This window comes from Prionailurus bengalensis, chromosome F2, assembly GCF_016509475.1.
Source record: "Prionailurus bengalensis isolate Pbe53 chromosome F2, Fcat_Pben_1.1_paternal_pri, whole genome shotgun sequence".
Classification (NCBI taxonomy): Eukaryota; Metazoa; Chordata; class Mammalia; order Carnivora; family Felidae; genus Prionailurus; species Prionailurus bengalensis.
Genome location: NC_057353.1, coordinates 74501964 through 74527836, shown reverse-complemented (window position 1 = coordinate 74527836; position 25873 = coordinate 74501964). Strand labels below are relative to the sequence as shown.

Below are 25873 nucleotides of genomic sequence, written 5' to 3'. Positions count from 1 at the left end.
GGGAGGCGCTCTAGCAAATTAGTCACACCCAAGGAGGAGGCCATGGGAACCTCTGACTTAGAGTCAGCTGGTCGGAAGTACAGGTAACAATCTAGACATAGGACCGGTGCCCGAGGGGGTTGTATGAACGTCCAGTGTGTAACTTGTTCCTCAGAAGCACAGGTAGTAACCTGGGCTTTCGACTGGGGATGGGGGCAGTGGGGTCTCAACCCGTGGGATCTGGTACTATCTCTGAGAGGATCATGTCCAGATTGCTTGTTGCTGGTCTGGGGAAACTACCCCCTACACACACACACACACACACACACACACACACACACACACAAACACACACACACACACACACTGGAATCGGGTACCAGAACCTCCCCCAAACAACCCGATCAATAAATACTAGCTGAATCCATGGATGAATACCTCTATTCCTAACCTTCAGCTATTTCTTCTGCCCAGAAGCCCCTTCTCCACCTGCCCCATGGCTAATCCCCACTTGTCCTTCAAGACGCAGTGCTAGCTACGACAAGATCATATAACATACATGTCCATTATATTATTAATTACACACATCATATTATTAATCAAACGTTATGTTCTTTTCCTATCAGACTCTAAACTCCCTGAGGACAAGGAAATTACCAACACTTGTCTCCTATATGCCCAGGAAAAACTTGGCACAAAAAAAGAGTGCCTAATACATTTTTGATGAATGATACCAAAAGAGAATGTCTTGACATGGTTCTCCAGGGCTGGGAAGTAGGTTCAAAAATGTTCTTTCATGGCAGCCCAGAGACTTGAGAACATCTAATTTTCTATATAGTAAGACTATTAGTTATAGGACTAACCATTGATTAATTACAACATTTAGTAGAGAGATTACAAAGGCTACTTTAAAAATCTTTTTTTTATGTTTATTTATTTTGAGACAGAGGGACACAGAGCGTGAGTGGGGGAGGGGCGGAGAGGGAGGGAGACACGGAATCTGAAGCAGGCTCCAGGCTCTGAGCTGTCAGCAGAGAGCCTGAGGCGGGGCTCGAACTCGTGAACTACGAGATCATGACCTGAGCCGAAGTCGGACGCTTAGCTGACTGAGCCACCCAGGCACCCGGAGGAATTGAGATTCTAACAGCTATCCTAACACCAAAAGGAAACCGAGGAAATACTGTAATCACTTGGCATCACTTAAAGCTTGGCAGACTCTCCTGCCTCGTGCTTCTTTCCCATGATTCCATCTGAGAACACAGACCAGGTAACACAACGAGCAGAACGATGACGCTGACAGTCCTGGAGGCATTCTTAGATACAAACATACACAACGGCATAGACTCCACCCCTGACTCTGGAGCCTCAGCCACGGAAATCTGTTCTGTTCCTCAAGGAAGATCTCTGGGAGAGCGGGAATGATGCAACAGCCCCCCACTTCTGCATGGAGATGCAGTGAAAGCTCATCCCCAAAGCAGGATGAGGGTGATGCTTATGGTTCACCTTAAACAAGTTAATGGATTACACTTTGTTGGGGACTGAAGGTTTGTATCCCTCCAGATTCATGTGTGGAAGCGTTAACTGTCAACGCGGTGGTATTTGGAGGTGGGACCTTGGGTGATTAGGTTTAGATGAGGTCATAGGGTGGGGTCCCCGCGATGGGATCAGGGTCCTTATAAAAAGAGGAAGACAGGGGCGCCTGGGTGGTGCAGTCGGCTAAGCGTCCGACTTCAGCCAGGTCACGATCTCGCGGTCCGTGAGTTCGAGCCCCGCGTCAGGCTCTGGGCCGATGGCTCAGAGCCTGGAGCCTGTTTCCGACTCTGTGTCTCCCTCTCTCTCTGCCCCTCCCCCGTTCATGCTCTGTCTCTCTCTGTCCCCAAAAAAAAAATAAATAAACGTTGAAAAAAAAAAAACAATAAAAAAAATAAATAAATAAAAAGAGGAAGACACAGGAGATCCCTCACTCTGTATGTATGCACCAAGGAAAGGCCACGTGAGGACATAGCCAGGAAGAGGGCCCTCGCCAAGAACCTGACCATATTGATTGGTACCTCGATCTTGGACTTCCTGCCTCCAGAACCATAAGAAATAAACGTTAGCTGCTGACACCACCCCGTCTATGGTAATTTGTATGTAGCAACTGGAACGAAGACATGGTTTATAAGCACCTTATGAGTGGGGTATCATCGGCCCCATCCAATTAATAAGGAAGTTGACATTCAGAGCAAGAAGGAGGCGTGGCCTTGGTCATCCAGGGCGGGGGCGGGGGCGGGGGCGGGAACCAACCTGGGTCTGGCTGGTGTCAAACTTCAGGCTTCTCCTCTGCTCCCTGTCATTTCTGTAGTGCCCCCCGCTCCCATAAACAAGGATCAACACATCGCATCGATCCCTTTGTAAGAAAGCCTTCCTCCAGCGCTGTGATAACACTTCAATTCATCTCAAATCCATGGCTGAATCAATGCGTCCAAGCTGAGGGTGATGCCCAGACGCCAGGGACACTCTGCCTTCCTGGTGAAGAGTTTAATGTCTAGGAGCAATGTCAGACTCCTAGTCTACAAAATCCCTCTGGTTGTCTTAGAATTATGACACTATTACCACTTCTCTCCTAAAGAAACTGCCCTGGGGGCGCCTGGGGGGCTCAGTCGGTTGAGCGGCCGACCTCGGCTCAGGTCATGATCTCACGGTTCGTGGGTTCGAGCCCCGCGTCGGGCTCTGTGCTGACAGCTCGGAGCCTGGAGCCCGCTTCGGATTCTGTGTCTCTTTCTCTCTGCCCCTCCCTCTGCTTGCAGTCTGCCTCTCCCTCTCTCAAAAATAAACTTTTTTTTTTTTTAATTTAAAAAAAGAAGAAAAGAAACTGCCCTTACCAGGGAAGTTGACTTGGTCTCTTTCAATTAATCACTTTAGAATTCTAAAATCTATTCAGATCTAAAACATTAATGGTTTGCTCTGCGTTGACACAGTTTCAGATGCACAACGAGGCGAGCTATGCGCCCTTTTGCCAGGAAAAACCCAACAACACCTAGGTGACTATCACGTAGGCCGAGTGAAATCACATGACATATGGGAAGGCCACACGTACCGACGGTCCTGACAAACTTATAGGGCCAGAAAGGGAATGTGAGCCACACAGTTGTAATGACTGGTAATGACTGTGGGTGGAAAATTTCTTCCATTTCTCAATCTGATAAGCTTGGCTTACAAAAATCAGAAGTTTCAGAAGCAGACAATGCCAACATCAAAGGCCGGTTATGCCACTTACTAGGGGAGGGACTCTGGCTAAATTACTTCTCTGAGCCTTAGCGTTCTTATACGTAAAAGTTGGGCCAATAATATTTACACAGAAGGGATTTGATAGGATTTAAGCCATCTGACCTAGATCCTGGCAGGGTACAGGCATACGGAGGTGGTGCCCCTTTGATCATTATGCTCTGCACCCACTGGGTCTCCATGGCCAGCAATTGTGTCCCCCTCCAAGAGACACTTGGCAACATCTGGAGACATGTTTGGTTGTCGTAACTGGGAGGGGATATGTTATTGGCATCTAGCAAGTAAGGGTCGGTGATGCTGCTAAATAAACATCCTGCCACACAGAACACGGTCCCCAGAATGAATTTTCTGTCCCCAGATTTCAACAGGGCCAAGGTTGAACCACCCTGCTGTGTCCCCATTGCATGGTAGGGACTCTCTTTCAAGCGGGGACCTGGCGACACTTACAGTGAGTGTGGCTGAAAGCTCCAGCAGAAACGGTCGTCCTGCCCCTGGGACATGGGACACAGGCCACGCTCCCTGCCTGTTCTTGGTAGAATCCGATGGGACAGGGAATGCAGATCTCCTCCTGAAAATAACTTCCCTCAGGACACTTGACTGGAAAAGAGAAACAGAGAAATGATGTTAAAGAAAAGATTCTGGGGGCGCCTGGGGGCGGGGAGCCTGGGGGGCTCAGTCGGTTGAGCGTCCGACCTCAGCTTAGGTCATGATCTCACGGTTTGTGGGTCCCAGCCCCGCGTCGGGCTCTGTGCCGACAGCTCAGAGCTTGGATCCTGCTTCAGATTCTGTCTCCCTCTCTCTCTGCCCCTCCCCCACTCACACTCTGTCTCTCAAAAATAAAATTAAAATGTTAAAAAACTTTTTAAGAAACAAAGAAGAGATTCTGGCTTTACAGGTGTCACCTCGAAACACACAGGCCATGTGAAATCCCAGCAGCAGGACAAAAGCTCACTCACTGAACAAGTGCCCAGTGAGAATCTGCAATGTGTCAGACTCTCAGAGTCGAAGGTAAGCTGTGGGAAGGGTAGACGAGGCTCCGGCCCTTCAGGAGCTGACGGGCTAGTAGGATAAGAGGCTGTCCGACAAGAACTTCAAATGTGGGTAAAGCGAGGCAGAAGAGGAGTGTACGTCAGTGAGGAAGGCCCTCTGAGAGGTGATGCTTGACACCAAATGATGGGGAGCACCCTGGGCAAAGAGCCAAAGAGTATTCAAAGCAGAGATGACAGCAAGTGCAAAAGTCCTGAGGCAGGAGTGAGTTCGGATTAGTCAAGGAACAGAACGAAAACAGCCAGACAAAGCCAGCTACTAAGCTAGGGCTTAGCAGACAAAGGGAAGACTGGCACGAGACGAGGTTTGGGAACAACTTGAAAGATGAGGGTCCATCGCTCAGTTGCCAGGGGAACGCTGCCCTAACTGGAGGGCATGGTGGGGCGCAGCCTGGGGTGCAAGCTTGGGGGTTAGAAGGATTGGCTCAGGTCCCTCTCCCCGCGACACCTAAATGACCATGGACTTCCCGGAGGCTCCATTTTCTCCTCTGTGAAAGGTATTAATAATACGATCCCGTTGGAATGTAATGATGATCATAATGCCAGACTCATATACACTCAACAAATGGTCGCTATTTTGTTTTTCATTTTTAATTCCAGTGAGTTCACCTACAGTGTTATATTAGTTGCAGATGTACGATCTGGTGATTCAGCACATCCCTGCATCACCTGGGGCTCATCATGGCATGTGCACTCCTTGATCCCCATCAACAATCTCCCCCACTCTCCCACCCATCATTATTTTTATACTTGAGGGAGTCCTTCCTTGACATCGGCCAGCCTCAATATCCATGCTGTCCAAACAGGGCAACTTCAACAATTCAGCACCCTCTCATTAGACTCATGCGGCCTCTCCCTGCCGGTTGGTCATCGATGGCGTTGCTCAGATCTGGGACCACGGTGAGGTGAGACACCCAGGGCACAGGATTCACGGAGGCCCTCGCTGTCGGGTTGTGGGGTTTCCGATTTACTCAGGAATACCAAGTATGACCCTGAGAGGGAGGCCTCCGTACATCACGCCCCCTGGAGGCCTCACTGGCCTCGTTCCTCGCCTCCCTGTGCTACCCTGTTAATCTGCAGACTCTCAGTGCTTTCTGCCCCCTCTGATTCTCACATTTCTAGTCCTTTCTCATCTGTTCCTCTACTACGATCCGGGCTGAGGAACCAGAAACCCCAACTAGAGAGACGCATATTTCCCAAGAGTTGTTAGGGTCCGGGAGCTCTAGCTTAGGAAAATGCATAAGTTTGGCCCCACTGATACTGATGGCTCAGAGAAGGGGTGGGGAGAAAAGAGGTTCTTTTTGCTTTCTTTCTTGGTTCTGGGCTGTGTTCCCAGGAGTTTGCCAAATGACTTCCAGAAGAAGCGAGCTGTTACCCAGTGAAGGCGAGAGCCGGAAGCCTGTCTGCTCTTGGGACCCCTTCTCTGGGCCCGGCACTCTGCTGTGGGCTTCATGGCCATAACCACAGCACACCCGTGAGTCGGTGTTTTACCCTCATGTCGCAGATGAGGAAGCTAAGCCTTGGGACATTCATGCATGACTCCCTGGCATGCTTCATGCAAAGGGCTGTGGGGAAGTAAAATCACAGGTCACACCAAGCATGGTGCCACGATCCTCTAAGAAAGGTACCATCCTCTTTCTAGACTGGAAAAAACTGAAGCTCAAGGTCAAGGTGGGCCGGGCGATAAGGTGAAAGAGGTGCATTTGAGCCCCCTTCCCTAAAAACCAAAGCCTTCTCTCCATCCTCCAGTTCGAGCACCTTCCCTCGACAAAAAAAGTGAGCGCGAACGTGTGGGACGTGGAGCCAATGTTGACTCAACCGCCATCTCTCTCTCTCTCACGCACACACGCCCGGCACGTCTGACTAAATCAGAAACTCGGGGCACATCTTGGAAACCGAACGATGTGTTTTCCGGTCTGCCCCTGAGCAATTAACCCCCTCCCCCAGACAGTGGGGTTTCATTACTCCTATGAGTCAGGTCCCTGATCATCTCGAGTATTTTAAGCCGAGGACGCGGACTATTTTTTCAAGTGGTCTCCGAATTCATCGCTAAGGGAAAACAAAGCCTCTTCCACCGGTTCCAGCTGCCGGGCCTCCCAACCCAAGGGGTGGGTGGGGGGCAGAAGGAGAGAGCGGGGACTCACTTTCATTGTAAGCTCAGCCACTTGCAGGCCTCACGGCGATGCTCGAGGAACCCGCGTCCTGCTTCTCTCTGCCTGTGCCGTCAAAGCTTTTCCACCCACGGGAACGCCGTGCTCAGGTCAGAGTGAGGCTCGATAGCCTCCCCCCTCCCCCGGCAGGCGTGGGCTCTCTGAGACCCCTCTGCCCACAGCAACAAGTTGGCACCCATCTTTCAATTAACTCCCTCCACGAAATCGTCAGAAACTCCTTTGGTCTCGGTGCCCTCCTTCATAAGAGGAGACAGTCTGGCCTATTGGAATTCGAGGGCTTCACCAAGCTTCCGGGTCAGGCCATCCCTCCAATCACCCTGTCCCCATGGGCCCCCAACCATGACAGCCATGCCTCTGCTGACGAAAAGTATCAGCGAGGAAGTGTAACAGCCCTTCACGCCCTCAGCCCGCTCCGCTCCACCCCGCGCATGGCCCTGTCACTCTCCGGCCTGGAATTCTCCCCCGGCACCCCCAGCAGGCCACCCCTGGCCAGCCCCAGGCCTCTCCCTCCCTGGCTCCTGCCTACCTCTCTGAGAGCCGCCATATCCCCACACACCCCACTCTCCAGCCATACAGACCACCGGCTCTGTCATCATTCGGCCACAGCTTCGTGACTCCTTGCGCTAATCTCCACTTCCGGAATGCCCTTCCGCACGGTAGCACCCTCAGCACACAGGCACGCACACGCACACGCGCACACGCACGCACACACGGACGCGTGCACACCCCACTCCTTGCCTGCTCTTCCCTGAGCAGCGATTCCGACGCACCTGGCATCCCAGCGAGCCTTCCCTGACCCGCCCGGACAGGGATGGAGAAGCCTTTCTCACTGACGCCTAGCTGGCTTTTCATTTCTCTCTCCCCACCTAGACTGTCAGTTCTTTGAGAGTGGAGTTCTGGCCTTTGCTTCCATGACTACGAAACCTGGGGCTTAACACCTAGGTATGCTTTGAAAGCTTCGATGGATGGATACCATAGATGGGAAGAAGGCGGGAAGAGGGAAGAAGGGAAGAGGAAGGAAACAAGACGTAACATGTTACTTCGGGGGGAAAAAACACCCACAGAGAAGGAGCTCTGTTCGAAGGACTTGTAGTGAACGAAAGTTAATGTGGTCCAGAATGGAGAACGGAAAACCCGGACAATTTCTCTGACATTCTCCTTACTGGACCAAACGGGTATGGAAGTTGCCAGCAGGTAATTCCGAAGGGAAGCCACGTGGTTGGCCTTGAGGCAAGAGGGGGGACATAACTGACCCCGTCGAAGCTGCGAACAGAGCCCGGGCCTCCTCTGCAGGATTTGTTCCCGGGGTAAGAGCCGCCAGGCCTGCGTGAGTCACAGGGGGTGGATGCTCCCCACCCCCAGCCCCCACCGGCCCCCAGTCACTGCCCTCCGAGGGGATCATGCAGATTAGCCGCCCCCGGAAACGATACACAGAAACCCTGCTTCGTCTCCCCAGGACAATGCTCTGCTTGTAGCCCCACAGCTGTGTCCCAGATGTGCTTCAGAAGGAGAAAGGGCCAGTTAGAGGAGCTGCAAGGACCCAAGGGCATGATTTCACAAAGAACCCCCTTGTTGAGAAGACAGCAGTGTGAGGCAGGGGACGAAGAATCGGGAATCAGGAGAGCTGGGTTCGGATCCCAGTGTGGTCAACGAGAAAGGCCATTTGTTGAGAGGCCACCAGGTAGGAAGAGGCGCACTGACTGCATCATGCCAGGCAAACCACAACCCCCAGGAAACAGGTGTTATCATCCCTCTTCTTCAGAGGATGCCTCGTGAGGGTAAGTGATGTCTCAAGAACCTACGCGGAGAAAGTGTCGGAGCAAGGACTCGAACCCAGCTCCACCTGACGTCAAAGAGCAGTCTCCCAATACTCCTAACTCTATGCGGCTGGCTGCCTCATCCAGACAATGGGATTGATAATACCTGGCCCTCTAGACCGGAGAAACCCAATGAGGCCCCAGCACGTATTAGAAGTTCAATAACAAATAGATATTGTCATCAGTACGGGAGAAAATCCAGGGCTCCCAGGGCTGGATTTTCGTGAATTCCATTCCAGACCTTTCTAACTATTTGGAGTAAGGAGGTAGGGCTGCATGGCATGATCGACAATTCTTCTGAGTCACGAAAAGCTACAGCGGCTGAGAAACAGAATGTAGGTTTATCTAAAGTTAGGATTGGCAACCTGTAGCCCGTGGGCCAAATTCAGCTCACCTTTCTGCATAGCAAATAAAGTTTTATTAGAATACAGCCACGCGGGGTGCCTGGGTGACTCAGTCGGATGAGCGTCCAACTTCGGCTCAGGTCATGATCTCGTGGCTCGTGAGTTCTAGCCCCATTATCAGCCTCTGTGCTGACAGCTCAGAGCCTGGAGCCTGCTTTGGATTCTGGGTCTCCCCCTCTCTCTGTCCCTCCCCTGCTTGCCCTCTGTCTTGCTCTCTCTCAAAAATAAATAAAAACATTAAAAAAATTTTAATAAAAAATAATTAAAAAAGGAATACAGCCATGCTTTTCTCCCTACAATGGATGAGTTAAGTCATCGAGACAAAAGCCATAGGGTCTGCGAAGCCTAAAATACTTGCATTCCGGCCCTTTATGGAAGAAACTGGCCAACTCCTGTCTTGCAGCAAATGTAGCCCAGAAGAACCTGTCATTCAGTCGAATTTCCAGGCCACCCTGTGGTTCCCAGTCTCTCTGAAGCCACCCTGAGTTGTGGCCCCCACTGGTTGACATCCTTCAGACAAGACTGTTGAGCTCCGAACTCAGCTTCCCCTCCTTCCTCCCAGTGGAGCTGGGCTACCCATCCTGTCAGGCAGGAAGTAATAATCTAATAATCAATAGAGTTCCCTAGAAGGAAACTTAGGATCCTATTTCCGGACCAGCACTTTCTATTACATGCAGGGAATGGGCCCTGGGAGGGAATGTAAAGGCAGAGCCACTCAGTACAGCCCTGTGACCTAGCCCCTGACCAGCACCTGTCCCACGTCCTGTCCCTCCACCCCTGGGCTCCACGCTCCAGGATGTGCACCCAGATGGGGTTCCCAGACCCCCTTCCCAGCACTACCTGGGTGACCATAAAATCAGACTCCTGCCCCTGCTCTTCCATACACAGCCCCCCCCCCCCACGCACGCCCTTGGCAGTAGATGCCGGGTTCTTCACGGTCAGTCCAAGAACACAGTGGTGGGTGTTCTGAATGCCTCAGTCACTATGACCCTGCTTCACCCACCCTGGCAGGGGGCACCTTCCACCCCTGCTCCTACTTCTCATCCTTTCTGTTTGGGCAGCTCTGTGAGGTAGGAAGAGCGGGGGTTCTGGCCCCAGAGGACCTTGGGTTACTCAGGCACAGCCAACTGGTTCCACGAACCCGAGTCCCTCCTTTGAGTCGGCCCTGCCCTGGACCCTAGAGATGCTGTATCTCCTTTCATCTGAGCCTCAACCCCTTCATCTGTCAAATGGCAGAATGGCCGGTCACTGGGGGCCACTGTGAGCAGTAAATAGCTGTGAAAGTGCCTTGTAAACTACAAAACCCTCTGTAAATATCAGCAGTGAGTGAACCGGGTGCGTTTCTGGCTTCTGTGTTAAGATTTAGCTGCATCTCGGGGCATCTGGGCGGCTCAGTCGGTTGAGCGTCTGACCCTTGATTTCGGCTCAGATCATGATCTCACGGTTTGTGAGATCAAGCCTGCACTGTCACTGCTTGGGATTCTCTCTCTCACACTCTCTCTCTGCCCCTTCCCTACTCATTCTCTCCTTCCCCGCCCCCCTCTCAAAATAAATAAGTAAATTAAAAAAAAAAAAAAAAGAATTAGCTGCAACCTAAATCCAACGTGGACTTTAGAGCTTGGCATGGGCTTCACAAAAGGAAAAGTCATGTAGTTCTTGTGTTGGAACCAATATAAATAACGGAAAAATAAATAACCGAGAAACATCTCCCCTTGCTTCAGCTCCGCAACAATGCCTCTCTGTCTCGTGCCACGTGGGAGGAAGACTTCTCGTTGCGAGCCCTTGGAAGGAGGAGGCCGAAAAGACAGCCACATCCTGATCCGTGGGCGCCGCAAACACGTTAGGCTACACGGCAGAGGGAAACTGAGGCCACAGATGGAATCAAGGTTGCTAACTGGCTGACCCTAATATAGGGAGGGTGCCCTGGATTGCCCAGTTGTGTGTGACCACTGGGTCCCCAGAAGGGACAGATGGGAGTCCACGGAGGTGTGATTTGAAGCGCGTCCAGAGAGCTACTATGGTACTGTCGCTTTGGGGATGAAGGAAGAAATGTGGGCAACGTCACGTCTAGAAGCTGGAAAAGTCAAGGTAACAGCTTCCCTCCGGTAGGAAGGCAGGCCTTGCTGACTTCGTGGTTTTAGCCCAGGGACACCCGAAGAGGAATTCAAACCTGCGGAACCGTATGGTAATAAATGTGCGCCGTTTCAAGGCACGGAGTTTGCGACGATTTGTCGCGGTAGCGACAGGAAACCCGTGCAGCTCCCGTTCAAGGAATGTGCAACCGTGTTCTCAAGAAAAAAACCACTTCCAAAGCTACTTGGGGTAAAGGCCAGGACGGCAACCCCAGTAAACCTCTGTCAGAAACCACCGCCCCTGGGTGGTAAAGCCCTGGGCTGATCAGTGGCCACTTGGACCCAGTGGTGAGTGATGCGGTGCCATAACCAGACTAAGAGATGTTGGGGAGTGCACGGGGTGGACATCAACCTTCTCCACAAAGACAGTGGGGCCCGCACCCCAAAGTCCAAGTGGGTCAAGAATGAAGAAGAAGGGTCACCTCAACATCAGGGGTGCCTTCTGCCATGCCACCCACGCCTCTGGTTTCAGCTACCACCTAACGGTAATGACTCCGCGCCCACGCACACTGGGTTACCGGGAGACCTGCCGAGCAGCTAAACGGATGACTCTCCACTCTCTAGGTGCGGAGGGACCGCCTCCAGTGCCCTGGTGGCCCTTTTCATAGCCTCGCGTGTCCGAAAACAGCAGTCCCAGGGCTGGGCAAGGACCTACCACACCCCGGTGGGTCCCGAGGGGCACTGCCGGTGGCCAAGACTTGGTGGAATCCTTCCAGGCACCCAAACCATGTCCTGGGAGAGGTGCCGAAGCTGTCTCCCTGGAGGAAGTAGATGGAGGGGTCTGCTGGGAACGTCTTGGAATCCAGATAAAGCTGGAACTCTCCACTTTGGATCAGATCCGCGAAGCGTCCGATGAGATCCTTGCCGACTAAGGCCTCCTCTGTAAGACACACGATGAGGCAGGAATGTCACATTGTTCTCTGCAAGGCCCGGGGGGGGGGGGGGGGGTCAAGGGGCAGAGCCACCCAGAATGTCCACAGGGAAAGGGGATGTAAGCATTGCCGGGTTTCTCATTTTACAGGGGGAGACACCGAGGCCCACAGGAGGGGACGGCCGGGCCCAAATTCAGTCAGAAGCGTTACTGAGACTTTAACCCGGGTCTCTGGATCCTGCCATTTCTGTGTCATCAGTATGATCCCCACTGGTACGAGCTATCGTGTCTTCAGTCACGAATTTCAGACGCACCACGTAGATACACGGCTGTCTTAACCTGTGGCAAGCCACCATCTCTGAGCCTCGGTCTCCCCATCTGCAAAGTGGGGCTGGCAATGCTTCTCTTGCAGTTGGTGGCGATGACGAGGGAGGATGTGTATGATGGGGCCACTCAAAGAGAAGCCGGAGCCTCCAGGAGGCCGTGGTTAGTTAAACGCCCAAGCGGCCTCCCGCTGTTGACCCCTAAGTATTTCCTAGGAAGAAACCAGATGAGCACGACATCCGGAGCTGGGCCGGATGGATCCCTGCGTGCCATGAACATCCATGCTCCGGCAGGCTCCTGTCAAGCCCACCCAGGGCCCGAAACCACAGGCATCAGCATGGACACCAGGAATAAGCATCTCCTCTCTTGGCAGCTTCAGACGTACCTGAATCGCCCTGGGTCTTTCCAGAAGAAGATGAAAAGGGACCCCCGCCCCCCCCCCCCCCGGTAGCACAGAGGTCAGGCTGCAGCCAGTCCTGACCTTGGGCGTTTGGCCACTGGACCGGATGGTAGGAGAGCAGGGGTGGGGGCTCCCCACTCTCCGGTCGGCGATATGGATTCTGTCTACACTGGCTCCCGGCACCGTCACAAAGTCCATTCCTTGGATCCTCTTGCTCTCTCAATCCATCCACACACCTGCCCCACTTTACACAGTATAATAATGGGTTTAAATAGTGTCACTGGTCTGAGATGTTTCAGAATTACAAGTGCGCAGAACGTAGATTATAAACCAACACAGACTGTCACCCTCCTCCTCTTCCCTGCTTCACCCCTGTCTCCCCGTCGGTGCCCAGAAAATCAAGAGAAGAATTTAAAAGTGTCCACATAAGTATACTCAGGTGATATTATTTAACTGTAGTAAGCCACTAACAGAACATTGTTCATTTTTATGTACTTTTTTAAAAAATTTTGTTTAACGTTTATTTATTTTTGAGACAGAGAGAGAGAGCATGAACAGGGGAGGGTCAGAGAAAGAGGGAGACACAGAATCTGAAACAGGCTCCAGGCTCTGAGCCGTCAGCACAGAGCCCGACGCGGGGCTCGAAGTCACGGGCCGTGAGATCATGACCTGAGCCGAAGTCGGACGCTTCACCGACTGAGCCACCCAGGCGCCCTTATGTACTTTTTAATCACTGGCGCCTCCAAGGGCCAAGTACATCATTCTCTCACTAGATCCTAGTAAGAAGGCATTACAGGCTCCACTGGCACGTGACAGATGGAGAAACTGAGTCTCCATGCCATCAAGGCAGAAGCACAGGAAAACATACCGATGTCACGCACATCAGGAAGAGAGGCTGGGGGAACGTCCTGGAGCCGTAATTTCCACGTGACATTCACTCCTAAACGCTCGCCACTGACACATTCCACCTGCACCGTGGAACCATCGCAGACGGGAATGGAAACGGGGCTCCCAAAAGTCTTTGCCTGCATGGAGACAGATACCTTTAGTTCTAGAACACGGAGTCGGGAGGCAGCTTCGCTGAGCCCACACCAGGCGCCAGAACGTGGCGGATGCTACTTCCTTCCAACCTCCCTTCAACCCACCCGAGGGGGCAAAAGGCACCATCAACCCCCTTTCCCTCTGAGAACCATGAGGGTCCAGTCACCTCCGCACAAGTCAAAGTTCATCCCGGTTCACGCCGGATTCTTTTTTCCCTGTTGCATTAGTATATTACTGATGAAAATCCGTCCTGACCACTTTAACTAGCATTTGGCTTTGTTCGTCTTTGACAATCCTCAGGGCCTACAATCATGCCCAGCCTGTAATAGGCACTCAAACATTTGTTACATAGAAGGAGGAAAGAAGGAAAGAAAGAACTTGGTGCAACAAAAGAGTCTAAACACACCTGGATTAGCTATCCAACTTGGGCAACTCACGTACCCTCAGTGGGCTTTAGTTAATACACTTAGAAATCAAGGGCCACTAAGGCCCACTGAGCAGGGTGCTGACATAATTAGAGACAAGAAATGCAGAATTTCTAGAATGGTTCCAGGGACACAGTCAGGGCTCAACAATGAATAGCTATCACTGCCATTGTCGCCAAGTACATTTCTTTGAATAAAAGGGGGCAAAGTATGTTTCTCTTTGTTTTAGAATCACAACTGTCTGTATCTGTTTTCGTGAAAATGTACGTTCTCCAAAATTCTTAGCATGCGGTGTTAAAACTGCGTTGCTCTCTGAGTTAACAAGCTTGGGGCAGAACGAGTCACTTATTTAATTGAGTGACTTTTATTTATTTTTTTAACGTTTATTTACTTCTGAGGCAGAGAGAGACAGAGCATGAACGGGGGAGGAGCAGAGAGAGAGGGAGACACAGAATCGGAAGCAGGCTCCAGGCTCCGAGCGGTCAGCACAGAGCCCGACGCGGGGCTCGAACTCCCGGACCGCGAGATCGTGACCTGAGCCGAAGTTGGTCGCTCAACCGACTCAGCCACCCAGGCGCCCCTAATTGAGTGACTTTTAAAGACTCTGGAAGGCAGCACCTTCCTTCCAGGGGGAATCCATAATGCCTTCCGGCAGGTCTGGTCAAGACACGTCCGGCACAGTGGTTCAGGGAGCGCATCCTGGCGTTTCAGTCTTCCTGCACCCCGTACCCGGACCCTTCCTCCGCAGGTGCTGGTAGGACGGCACGGGCGTTCACAGCTCTGTCCCCAGGTCATCTGCCTGGCTCCACCATCCCCAGCTGTGTCACTCTGGACAATTACGTTAACCCTCCAGGCTTCAGCCCCCTCATCCACAAAACGGGAACAGTAATAGGATCCCCGCGAGCATTGCTAGTCCGGGCCAACAGCGCACGGGGCTCGCCACACGATAAGTGCTCGGCACACGTTTGGTTTGTCACCTTTATGCAGAAAGGGGGGCCGGTAAGGAGTGCGGATTCCACCCCTGCCGCTACGTAATTAGCCTTGGCCGAAGGTCTCTCTCAGGGTGAACCTCGGTTTGCCTATCGGTAGAATGAGTGGGAGCAGGACCCTAGGTTCCCTTGAGCCCCGAGGCCCCCCGGACACGGTGACCCCGAGCCCAGTCCGAGCCCCCGCCCGCGCGGGAGGCCAGGCGCACACCTGGATCTGGCAGAAGCCCCGGGCCACGAGCTCGTCTGATATGAAGACCCGGAAAGCCGGCAGCAAGCCCGCGTAGTCGGCGCTGCACATCTTGCCTGGCGGGAGCTGGAGCAGGACCCGCGCTCGGGTCTGGACGGTCTGCCACAGCTGGGGCCCTGCAGGCAAGCGCCAGAGGTCAGCAGACGCGGACAGCAGACCCGTGAGACTCTCCTCTTTGGTTTTGCCTCTGCAAAAGGAGCCCTTCTTCGTTTAGCTCGAAACGCACAAGCACTCCCAGCTTACACGGCCCCCTTCCCGGCACGGTGGTTTCTCTGTGAAATTACTGAGCACGCACCCTCCCAGCGAGCTCAGTCCGGCCTCGGCCTCTAAACCAGGCTGCTTGACATTCTGGGGCGGGGCAGGAGGGACCTGGACATTCTTCTTGGGAAGTCTGCCACATTACCTTGCATTCCAACAGGGCCACCGCATACGATGTTGCCAATTAAGAGGAGACCCCACAGACTATATGAGAGACGCACTCTAAGGTTGCTCAGTGCACAACCTGCACAGTCGTACACGGTGGCCCTGCACTTAACTGTAAGAGCTCGAGGCTCGTGCCCCTCTTCTCCCAAGTGCCTGGCTCTAGAGCCAGTCTTGACAAGCCTGGTCTTAATTTCGGCTTAGGCCACTTTGTCACAGCCAGGGGGACAGACCACTTATTTGTCCAAATCATACTGGCCTTTTTATGGATACCATTTTCTATCCCAGAAATTTGCCGGAAATACTGCCTTTTGACACTCTGCGAACCCCCCGGAACCTTGTGACCGTCCCAGGGTCTGGGTCTCCCTCTCTCTCAGACACCACCCCATTGCCCTGGGCGGACCCAGTGCCCGGTCCTGGTATCCACCCCTGCTCTGCCGGGCTGTGAGTAACTGTGGCCAGCCTTAGCCAAGGCAGAGGCAGTCAGAGCTCAATGCTGCCTCACAGCTGTGGGGGTGTAAGAACAGGTTCCGTGGGAGAGCAGGGAAAAGGGGCTCTGCCCATCTTCAAACAGGGCCCAGGCACACACTGACCAGAACTGGTGCCCCCCCGGAGGAGGGTCCAGCCCCAGATCTGCCAGGCATTAGATGTGGAGCCCCAGATGGACCCGGGAGTGAGGCCAGTGAGTCAGAGTCTAGACAAACAGCTCTGAGCTTGTCAACACCATAGTAGCCAGTAAGGCCATTGGAACACCTACCTCCTAAATACACTTCTGTATCCAAGGCATCCCAGGAAAGCCTGGAATGATGGCAGTTCTCCCAAGGAGCAGATTGTCCCAAAAGAAAGCGTAACCCTAGGAGTCTGTGAAACACATCTGCTCCTTCTAAGACAAAATGCTGGGGCACCTGACTGGCTCAGTCGGTTGAACGTCCGACTTCCGTGATCTCGCAGTTTCTGAGTTTGAGCCCCGCATCGGTCTCTCCGCTGTCAGCCTGTCAGCGCAGATCCTCTGTCCCCGTTTCGGCCCCTCTCCCACTTGTGTCCTCCCAAAAATAAATGAGTGGTTTTTAATTAAAAAAGAAGAAAGAAAGAAAACACTTTATTGGGCCCCCCTCTCCTGTTCCTGATGCCGCCCGGCTCACCGTGGAAATGCTACCCTCGGGCGGGGAGAATGCAGGTGCTCAGCCCTGAGCCCCAAGGGAGAAAGCAGGGTGCGGGGCAGACACTCACGCTGGCAGGCGTGGGGCTGGGGCGGCTGTGACACCCAGTGTCCCTCCTCGAGGCCACATAGCAGGGGCCCTGGCGGGAACGCACTCCAGTAGCCCCGGAGGCATCGCAGCTGGCACCGCTGGATGGCGGATCCCCCGGGGCCCGCGGCTCGCTCGCACAGGATCGCTCCACCAGCCACATCCGACAGGTTGAACGGTAGCGGGCACTGGGGGCCTAGAAGGAAAGAGGGCCGCTGTGGGTGCCACTCGCACAAGGGGGGCCTGACGTCTCCCCTTTCGCCCTTTCCCAGCCTTGACCTCCCGGGGCCCCCTCCCTCCCCGCCCTCCTCTCCCACATCTTTATGTCCAGCTTGGGTCCTTCCCATCTGGACATCCAGTTGCCAGGGGGCCTCTCCACCCCAGAGCCAGCACACCCGACCTCCTCGCCTGCGGCCGCGTCTCCCCCAGCTTCGGTGTCCCGAGCTCCACCCATGACGAACCCCAGTTGTCCCAAGCCACGCATGTGGCAGCACCTCAGATGGTCCTGTCCCCTCTGCCACAGACCAGCGAGGGCTACAGATCTCCTGTCCCGACTTTTCGTCTCCATGCACTTCCTTCCTTTAGGGTCAGCCACCGGTTCCCAAACTGCTACCTATGGAAGCTTCTGCACCAGGCTCCCCGCCTCTGGGATCAGACAACCCATTCAGTCCCCACTGTCAGCATAGAAGCTGCAGCGAAGCTGGACAGGGCTCTCAACTGCCCTGAGGGCCACTGACCCACCATTCCCTCTCCTCTCCTCTCCTCCCCTCCCCCCCTCCTCTCATCTCTTCTCCTCCTGCCCCTCTACCTTCGCGGGTCTCCCCTTCCCTGAACGTCCCATGCCCTTCCCTCTGCCTGCCCAGCTGCCTAGAATATTCCTTTTTTTCAAGCCTCCATCATCAACTCAACATCTCCTGCCTTCTACACCTTCTGCGGTTCCCCAGGGCGAACTTAGCGAGCTCTCAGGCCTCCTGCTGTGGACCTCCATGCTGTCAGTCACTCAAGACTAATCATGTGCACGCTGGTCTCCCCGCTGCACAGAGCCAGGGAGGGAAGAGGGCGCCCCTCCTTGTTCACCCAGAACAGAAGCTCCAGGAACGTACGTTAAATAAGTGGCTGAACGAGTAAACGAAAGAACAGACACACTCGGTGGGATCATTGAGCGCCCTATAGCGAGTTAATTAACTTCTCTGTGACTCCGTTTTCGCACCCATAAAACGGTGAGGATATTGCCTACCTCCTAAGGATGGCGTGAATCAAGATGCGTTAAGGGACAAAAAGAGCTCAGAGGAGTTACTGGCACATGACAGACAAATAGTCATTAATGTGAGTCCTGATGATGATGATGACGATGATTGTTAACCACAAGAGCACATCATCGCCTGCACTGGGAACTTCAGGATGTGAATTAACCCTTTCAGAGCAAGGAAACAGCTCTCGGTGTATTACAAGGGTAAGCTTCCTACACCCGTGATGTCTGATGTCTACCATGACTTGTAGAGCTTGTGAAACTCTGTCATGATTGACACTTAATTTACCTTCCTCAAAACAAGCCTATGAAGTTGGCAGCCGTGGCATTTTCATCCTCCTTTTATAGATGAAGAAATGGAAGTCTAGAGACACAGGGCCAGGACTTGGGCACAGGTCCTTTGAAACTAACCGCTACCCTAGCAGGCAAGGGCCACACTTCCCCTTAGCCTGGTGCTGTTTATTTTTTCAAATATTTTTTTAATGTTTATTTATTTTGAGAGAGAGAGACAGACAGAGCATGAGACCAGGGGAGGGGCAGAGAGAGAGGGAGACGCAGAAGCTGAAGCAGGCTCCAGGCTCTGAGCTGCCAGCACAGAGCCTGAAGTGGGGCTCGAACTCACGGACTGTGAGATCATGACCTGAGTCGAAGGAGGACGCTTAACCGACTGAGCCACCCAGGCACCCCGGGTTTTTTTGTAATGTTTACTTATTTTTGAGAGAGAGAGACAGAGCGTGAGCAGGGGAGGGGCAGAGAGAGAGGGAGACACAGAATCTGAAGCAGGCTCCAGGCTCCGAGCTGCCAGCACAGAGCCTGACGTGGGGCTCGAACCCACGGACCGTGAGATCACGACCTGAGCCCAAGACGGACGCTTGACCGACGGAGCCACCCCGGCGCCCCAGCCTGGTGCTGTTTAGAGAGGGGGATACACCCGTCCACTTGTAGACACGAGTGTTGGCGTCATGGGAATCAGCTGAAACCACATCCCTCCAGCCCTTCCCCGTCTCCCCCCTCACCTGCCCTGTCCTGGTGCCTCAAGAGTCCTCCCCAGCCTGCGTAAGGGAAGAGATGAGTGGCACACCCACCCAGCAGCCCAGGGGAGCCCCTCGGGGTCACAGCTTACTTTCGCAGGCTGGCTGGCGCCCGGCCTCGCGGGTCCCAGGCACCTCCTCTCCAGTGGCGAGGACACACCAGCAGCTGCCTTGGGCCGGGTCACAGCGCACGGGGGAAGATCGTCCATCCTCTGCCCCGCAGGCTGGGGTAGAGCCCGAGCTGGCTCTCCTGGGGAGGACTCCACTCGGGAGCACATCACAGAGGCTCGGGCCTGGATACAAAGACAAGCCAAATGGGCCCGTGGCCCACAGAGGTGCCTCCACCCACCGCCACCTGTCACACCCACCTGCAGGGCCCTCCAAGGTCTGGGGTGCTGGACTAGGACAGGCCAAAGACGGCACCCCGCCCAAATCCAGACTCCCCTACAAGCGCACACACACACACACACACACACACACACACTCTCTCTCTCTGCCCTCCAGGAACTTCATGTCTTTAAGGAGATTTAGGGAGGGAGGAAGGGATTGTGGCTGAGAGTGATGGGGGGACCACAGGCCATGCGCAGGGCAGTTTGGGAACCCGCAGAAAGGCACGGCGCTCAGCTCTGGAAGGGAGGCCGCGAAGGCGTCTGGAGGGACTGACACGTGATCCGTGTAGGAAGCGGGGTGGGGAGGAGACTGAAGCAGAACGCACGCGAAGGCCCAGAGGGAAGCCAGCGTCCCCCTTCTTGAAAAGTCTGGCTGTAGTTTACAACACCTGGGTCCTGAGCGCGAGAGATGACGAGAAAAGAAAACCAAAGAGAGGAGCAGGAGCCCGACACGCAGGGGCCGATGGGCCACAGGGAGGAGCCTGGGCCCCGAGGACCCTGGAGGAGGCAGAGCACATTGGCACTTGGGGGACACCCTGGTGACTTGGGTGCGGAACCCAGGCTGCGGGGCTGAGGCGGGGTGGGGGGTGGCGAGGGGCGAGGCAGGGGCTGGTTGTGGCCTCAGCACCACTTTAATGGGGACCAGAGCCGGTTTGCATGTCTTGGTTGCAAAGCACAGCCCATTCCCTGCCACACGTGTCTTTCTCCAGAACCCACGGAGGTGAGGGCCGACTGCCCCTATTTTGCAGATGAGAAAACTGAGGCCCAGGGAGGCCAGAGGCTCCCACGGCTCTGGAAGCAGCAGAGCAGGGAGCTGGAGCCAGCGCTCATGGAGGGGTTGGGGCAGGGGGAGGGGCAGCTACTCACACGGGGCGCTGCTGTTGGTGGCCAGAGGCAGGCCCGCTCCTGAGGCTGGGTCCACACACCAGGCGCCGGCCTCCGACTCCTGCAGCCTCGCAAACTCTCCTGTCTGAGACAAAGCCGAGCTCATGTCTTCACCCCAGGGAAGATGCTTTTGCAGCCCACAGGTCGGTGGGCAGATGTCCAGAATGTCCCTTGCCGAAACCACCGGGGACGGTTTCGCCAAACAGAGAGAGGCGAGGCAGAGAAGACGCTATCCTGGTCCAGACCCTTTACATCCGCTCCTTAATTGATAGTTACCACAACCCCATGAGGCCAGGCCCACAGCGTTCTCATTTTCGGGTGGGGGAAACTGAGGCTCAGAGAGGGGAGGAGACAGAGCAACGTCCCATAGGGAGAGAATGGTGGGGCTGGGCTGGGTCTAAACCCATCCGGCCCCAAAGCCCAGCCACTGTCCTGAACCAAACTCCCCCCAGTTCCAGAAATGATTTTCAGCACGCGTCCCTAGAAGGAAGGGGACCTTTGGCACCTGTAACAGACAATGAGGGGGTCAGTAGAAGACAGCTACCCGGACCTTATCTGGCCAGGCCCGTCTCTCCCAGACTGTCCTGGGACCACCTGGGGAACACAGAGCAAGGCCAGTGGGGCCTCAGTTTCCCCGCTACAAAAAAAGAGGCAGGACTAGATTGATGTTTGCACACACTCCTTCTAGGAACTCTTGGTGGTAGAAAGTGTTACCTCTCCTGCATCTGTAACGGAAAACCCTAAGAGGAAGCAGGGGTGCTGGAGAAAACCAGCGGCCCCAAGCTACCTGTCACTGTTTCCCTGAGCTTCTGTTGGCTGCTTTTCACGTCATACTCTGCTGTGCCTTGCTTACAGGTAAGAAATGACAGTAATAACACTCGACATTCACAGGGAACATGACCCCAAGGGCCACTCTGTGCGAATCACCCCCACTCCCAGGGTGTCACTGCGTCCCTAGGAGGCAGGGACCCTGATGTCCCCACTCTACCCAGAGAGGACCAGAGAAATCAGATGATATGCCCCTGGTTACATGGCTTGTAATCCAAACAGGTAAGATTCAAAGCCAAGTGAAAGATTTGAGAAAATGTTATGGGACAAAGGCTTCAAATTGAGAACTTTCTAGCGAGACGGGAAACCATCAAAACCCTAGAGAAGAAAGCAGGAAAAAACCTCTCTGACCTCAGCCGCAGAAATTTCTTACTTGACACGTCTCCAAAGGCAAAGGAATTAAAAGCAAAAATGAACTATTGGGACCTCATGAAGATAAGAAGCTTCTGCACGGCAAAGGAAACAATCAACAAAACTAAAAGGCAACCAACGGAATGGGAAAAGATATTTGCAAATGACATATCGGACAAAGGGCTAGTATCCAAAATCTATGAAGAACTCACCAAACTCCACACCCGAAAAACAAATATCCAGTGAAGAAATGGGCAGAAAACATGAATAGACACTTCTCTAAAGAAGACATCCGGATGGCCAACAGGCACATGAAAAGATGCTCAACGTCGCTCCTTATCAGGGAAATACAAATCAAAACCACACTCAGATATCACCTCACGCCAGTCAGAGTGGCCAAAATGAACAAATCAGGAGACTCTAGATGCTGGAGAGGATGTGGAGAAACGGGAACCCTCTTGCACTGTTGGTGGGAATGCAACCTGGTGCAGCTGCTCTGGAAAACAGTGGGGAGGTTCCTCAAAAAATTAAAACTAGATCTACCCTATGACCCAGCAATAGCACCGCTAGAAATTTACCCCAGGGATACAGGAGTGCTGATGCATAGGGGCACTTGTACCCCAATGTTTATAGCAGCACTTTCAACAGCAGCCAAATTATGGAAAGAGCCTGAATGTCCATCAACTGACGAATGGATGAAGAAATTGTGGTTTATATACACAATGGAATACCACGTGGCAATGAGAAAGAATGAAATCTGGCCTTTTGTAGCAACGTGGATGGAACTGGAGAGTGTTATGCTAAGTGAAATAAATCTTACAGAGAAAGTGAAATAAGTCATACATATGTTTTCACTCTTATGTGGATCCTGAGAAACTTAACAGAAGACCATGGGGGAGGGGAAGGAAAAAAAAAGAGAGGGAGGGACCCAAAACATAGAGACTCTTAAAAACTGAGAATAAACTGATGGTTGATGGGAGTGGGGGGTGGGGTGATGGATACTGAGGAGGGCACCTGTTGGGATGAGCCCTGGGTGTTGTATGGAAACCAATTTGACGATAAATTTCATATGAAATTAATTAACTAATTAATTAAATTAAATAAATAAAATGCGTGGCATTAATAAAAAAAATTGAGAACATTCTAGTCGTTAACTTAACCTTTCCTAGGGACTTGGGTCAAAGGCACAGCTACCCAGTTTGGGCTGTGGAAGGCTTGGGTCCTGTTCCCTAGCACCTGGGGCCTCCATAGGAGGCAGGCCGGGAGACCACCTGATCACAGCCTGCTCAGAATCACTTTGCCCTCTGTCAGAAACTGTGGTCTCCACCTCACCCTCTGTGCCAACAGAGGCCGGTACCCAGGACAATGGAACAGACTTCCATTCCAGCCATCGGGGGTTGTTAGCCAAGATAAAAGGCTAAAGAGGCCAATTTCTCTACAAAAATCAGGAATAACTGGGGACCATAGTCACAGTTCCAAACAGCAACAATAATAAAGAATAATAATAAGGAAACTTTTGCTCAGTGATTTGCAGTCATCTCGCTTTCAGAAACTTCTAGGGGCCGAACAGAGATTGCCAACACGCGGCACGTAAGTGGGTAAGACTCCAGCAAGAATCCTTCCTTCGGGGGCTTTTTACATCAGTTCTGCAGCCATCCAGCAATGTAAAGCAGGTAACATTCTAATGCCTCCCGTTTATATGAAGAAACAGATATACTGGCCATACAATGTGGCCAGGATGACTTTAGGGTAAGTATGTCACCAACTATAGACATGCAGATTATTCTGCAAAGAAATGGAAAATATTTCCTTGGGGCCTCCGAACAATCCTAGCACTAGGCAGGATAAAAGGGTGGCCCAATCTTAGGATAAAATAAAGCAAACTGAGGCACAGAGAAGGTAAGCAAATTGCCCAAGGTCACACAGCCAGGGTCTGTCAGGGTAAAGAACGACCTAGGAGTTTTTAAGTAAAACAAGTATACTGAGAACTAGAAAAATCATCCCCAGTGTACATGAGAAAGTTCTGGCTGCCCTCCTCAAACCAGCCCTGTGCTCTCAGAGCCTTACCTCTAGGCAGGTTGGGATGAACAGGTCTTTTGGAGATGGGTTTCCCTGGGACCCAGCCTGTTTCCAACTGGAAAGCAGCCCACTGGTTCGAGATGCCTCACAGGCGGTGGGGCCTGAGGAAGAGGAGGGGAGCTCTTAACAGACCGGCCGTGGGAGAGCAGGGAGCCCAGATGGGCCTGGGGGGTGGGGGTCAGAGGCTTGAGTCAGGGTAGAAGAGGTGTCCTGCACAGACAGAGGGAGCCTCAGAGGAGGATCAGGCCACGGTTCAGGGACAGAGACCCACATGCGGAGAGGCCGGTCCGTAGGGCAAGTGTGAGACAGTTGTCAAAACTAGAAGAGTGAATGAAAATGCCCGGGAGCAGGTGGGAGGAGGGGACCCCGGGCTCTTTCACCGTCACTGGGGACTCTCTGCACCTAGGAAGCGAGGTGCACAGAACACGAAGGACCAAGATCATGAGAGTCGTCCAGACTTGGGAATGCGGGAAAGCATGGCCTGGCTGCCCTCGGGGGCTGGTCTGTGGGCGCTTGGGGGCTGACCCACGAGCATCCTCAAGGTGGGGTGACAACAACGGGCTGGACCAGCCTAGAACAAACATGACAGCGACTATACACAGGGTCAGGCGGGACAGTTCCTCGGGCTTCACTTACACTGGGGGATCTGGGAGGAGCGGGCAGTCAGCGAGGCAGGGACGTACTCTCCCCTCCTGTCCACACACCAGCAGTACCCTGGGAAAGAGCCGCGGGTCAGAGGTTCAGGAAGTGCGCTGGGGGACTCGCCCCCAGGGGTCTCGCGCAAAACTCTCCTTCCGTGCACCCACAGCAGGGCCAGCAGGTTCCCATCTGTCCCCCCTGCCCACCATGTGCACAATCACACACCCCAATCCCCCCAGCAACCACGCACTTGACCTTCAGGCTGGCAGGTCACAACTTCCATCACACAAATGGCACAAACCAAAGTCCAGAGAAACTAAGGGATTTCTCACCAGCTGCCAGAGGGGCCCAGAGTCCAGCTCACCGGCCCCAGTGCAAAGCCCTTTCCTCTAAATGAAAAGGAGGGTGTCACTCCACCCCTCATGGTGTCCATCCCGCTCACCAGTCCTGGCGTGGCACTGCACAGGCTCCCAACGTCCCCACGCGTCGCACTGGGGCACGTAAGGGCCGGGCCGCAGAAGGGCGGATGCTCGCGTGGAATCATCTCCCCGGAGAAAGGCGCGTCTTTGATAGAAGTCAAGGGCTGGAGTCAGGAGAGAGGGGAGCAGAAACGTGAGCCGGCAGGCTGGAAAAGCCTCAGCAGTGTGGGCTCAGCCGCTGACAAGCCCCACGCACATTCTTGCTCCAACGTGAGGAGGCCTTCTTACTGATGTGACAAACAGTGCCTCCCAGAATAGGACAGAGGCTCCTTAAACAGTGGAGAGGCACTCAACAGGCTGCCCTTCAAAAATAAAAATGTAGGGGTGCCTGGGGTGGCCCAGTTGGTTAAGCATCTGACTCTTGATTTCGGCTCGGTCATGATCTCAGCGTTCGTGAGATCGAGCCCCAAGGTGGGCTCCACATGCTGGGGGAGGAGCTTACTTAAGAGCATGTGTTCTCTCTCTCTCTCTCTCTCTCTCTCTCTCTCAGATAGATAGATAGATAGATAGGAAGATAGATACATAGATAGAAAGATAGAACGATAAGATAGATAGATAGATAGATAGATAGATAGATAGATAGAAAGATAAGATAGATAGATAGATAGATAGATAGATAGATAGATAGATAGATGTAGGCTGCAGTCTGAAGGAATCACTGCTGGCCTCTTTCAAATCACTTTCATATGAGGCCGTTCAGGTCGGTGAGATGTCCTCTGGCCCATGAAAGGGGAGACCCGTAGACAGCACTTACTCAACATGTCCTACAACAACAGGCACAATCCGAATATAGGTTTTAGCTGATGAATCCTCATGGCAACCCTCTACGAGAGGTCACATCACCCCATCTGATGGGGACAGAACAGGTGGATCACGTAGCCTACCCCAGCCCCACGGCCGGGAAGTGGACAGAGTGGCTCTGAACACGAGAGGTCAGGGGGTGACACCCACCACGCTCCCACAATTTAGTGCTCCGGCCCCTCGAAGGCTTTGTTCCCCACAAAATCGAGTCCGGTCTTCACAACAGCCCAGGTCATCTGCACTGTCACCCCAGGGTGCGGGACAGGCTCGGTGGGGCAGGCGAAATGACTCGCCGACGGTCACCCTGCCATCAGACTGTGCCCGTCCTCCGTGCTCGGCGTCCCCTGCCCTGCCTGGCTGTC

The 25873-nt window shown here is 53.5% G+C and overlaps 1 long non-coding RNA gene across 1 annotated transcript; it reads right to left on the bottom strand.

Annotated features, from left to right (window-relative positions):
- Positions 1–19157: 19157 nt before the first annotated feature.
- On the bottom strand, positions 19158–24307 carry LOC122495832. Its single transcript, XR_006300617.1, has 4 exons — positions 24229–24307; positions 23581–23693; positions 20317–20419; positions 19158–19353 (listed from the first exon to the last, which is right to left on the bottom strand). It is a non-coding gene; the product is annotated as an uncharacterized LOC122495832 (long non-coding RNA).
- Between the last annotated feature and the right edge of the window lie 1566 nt (positions 24308–25873).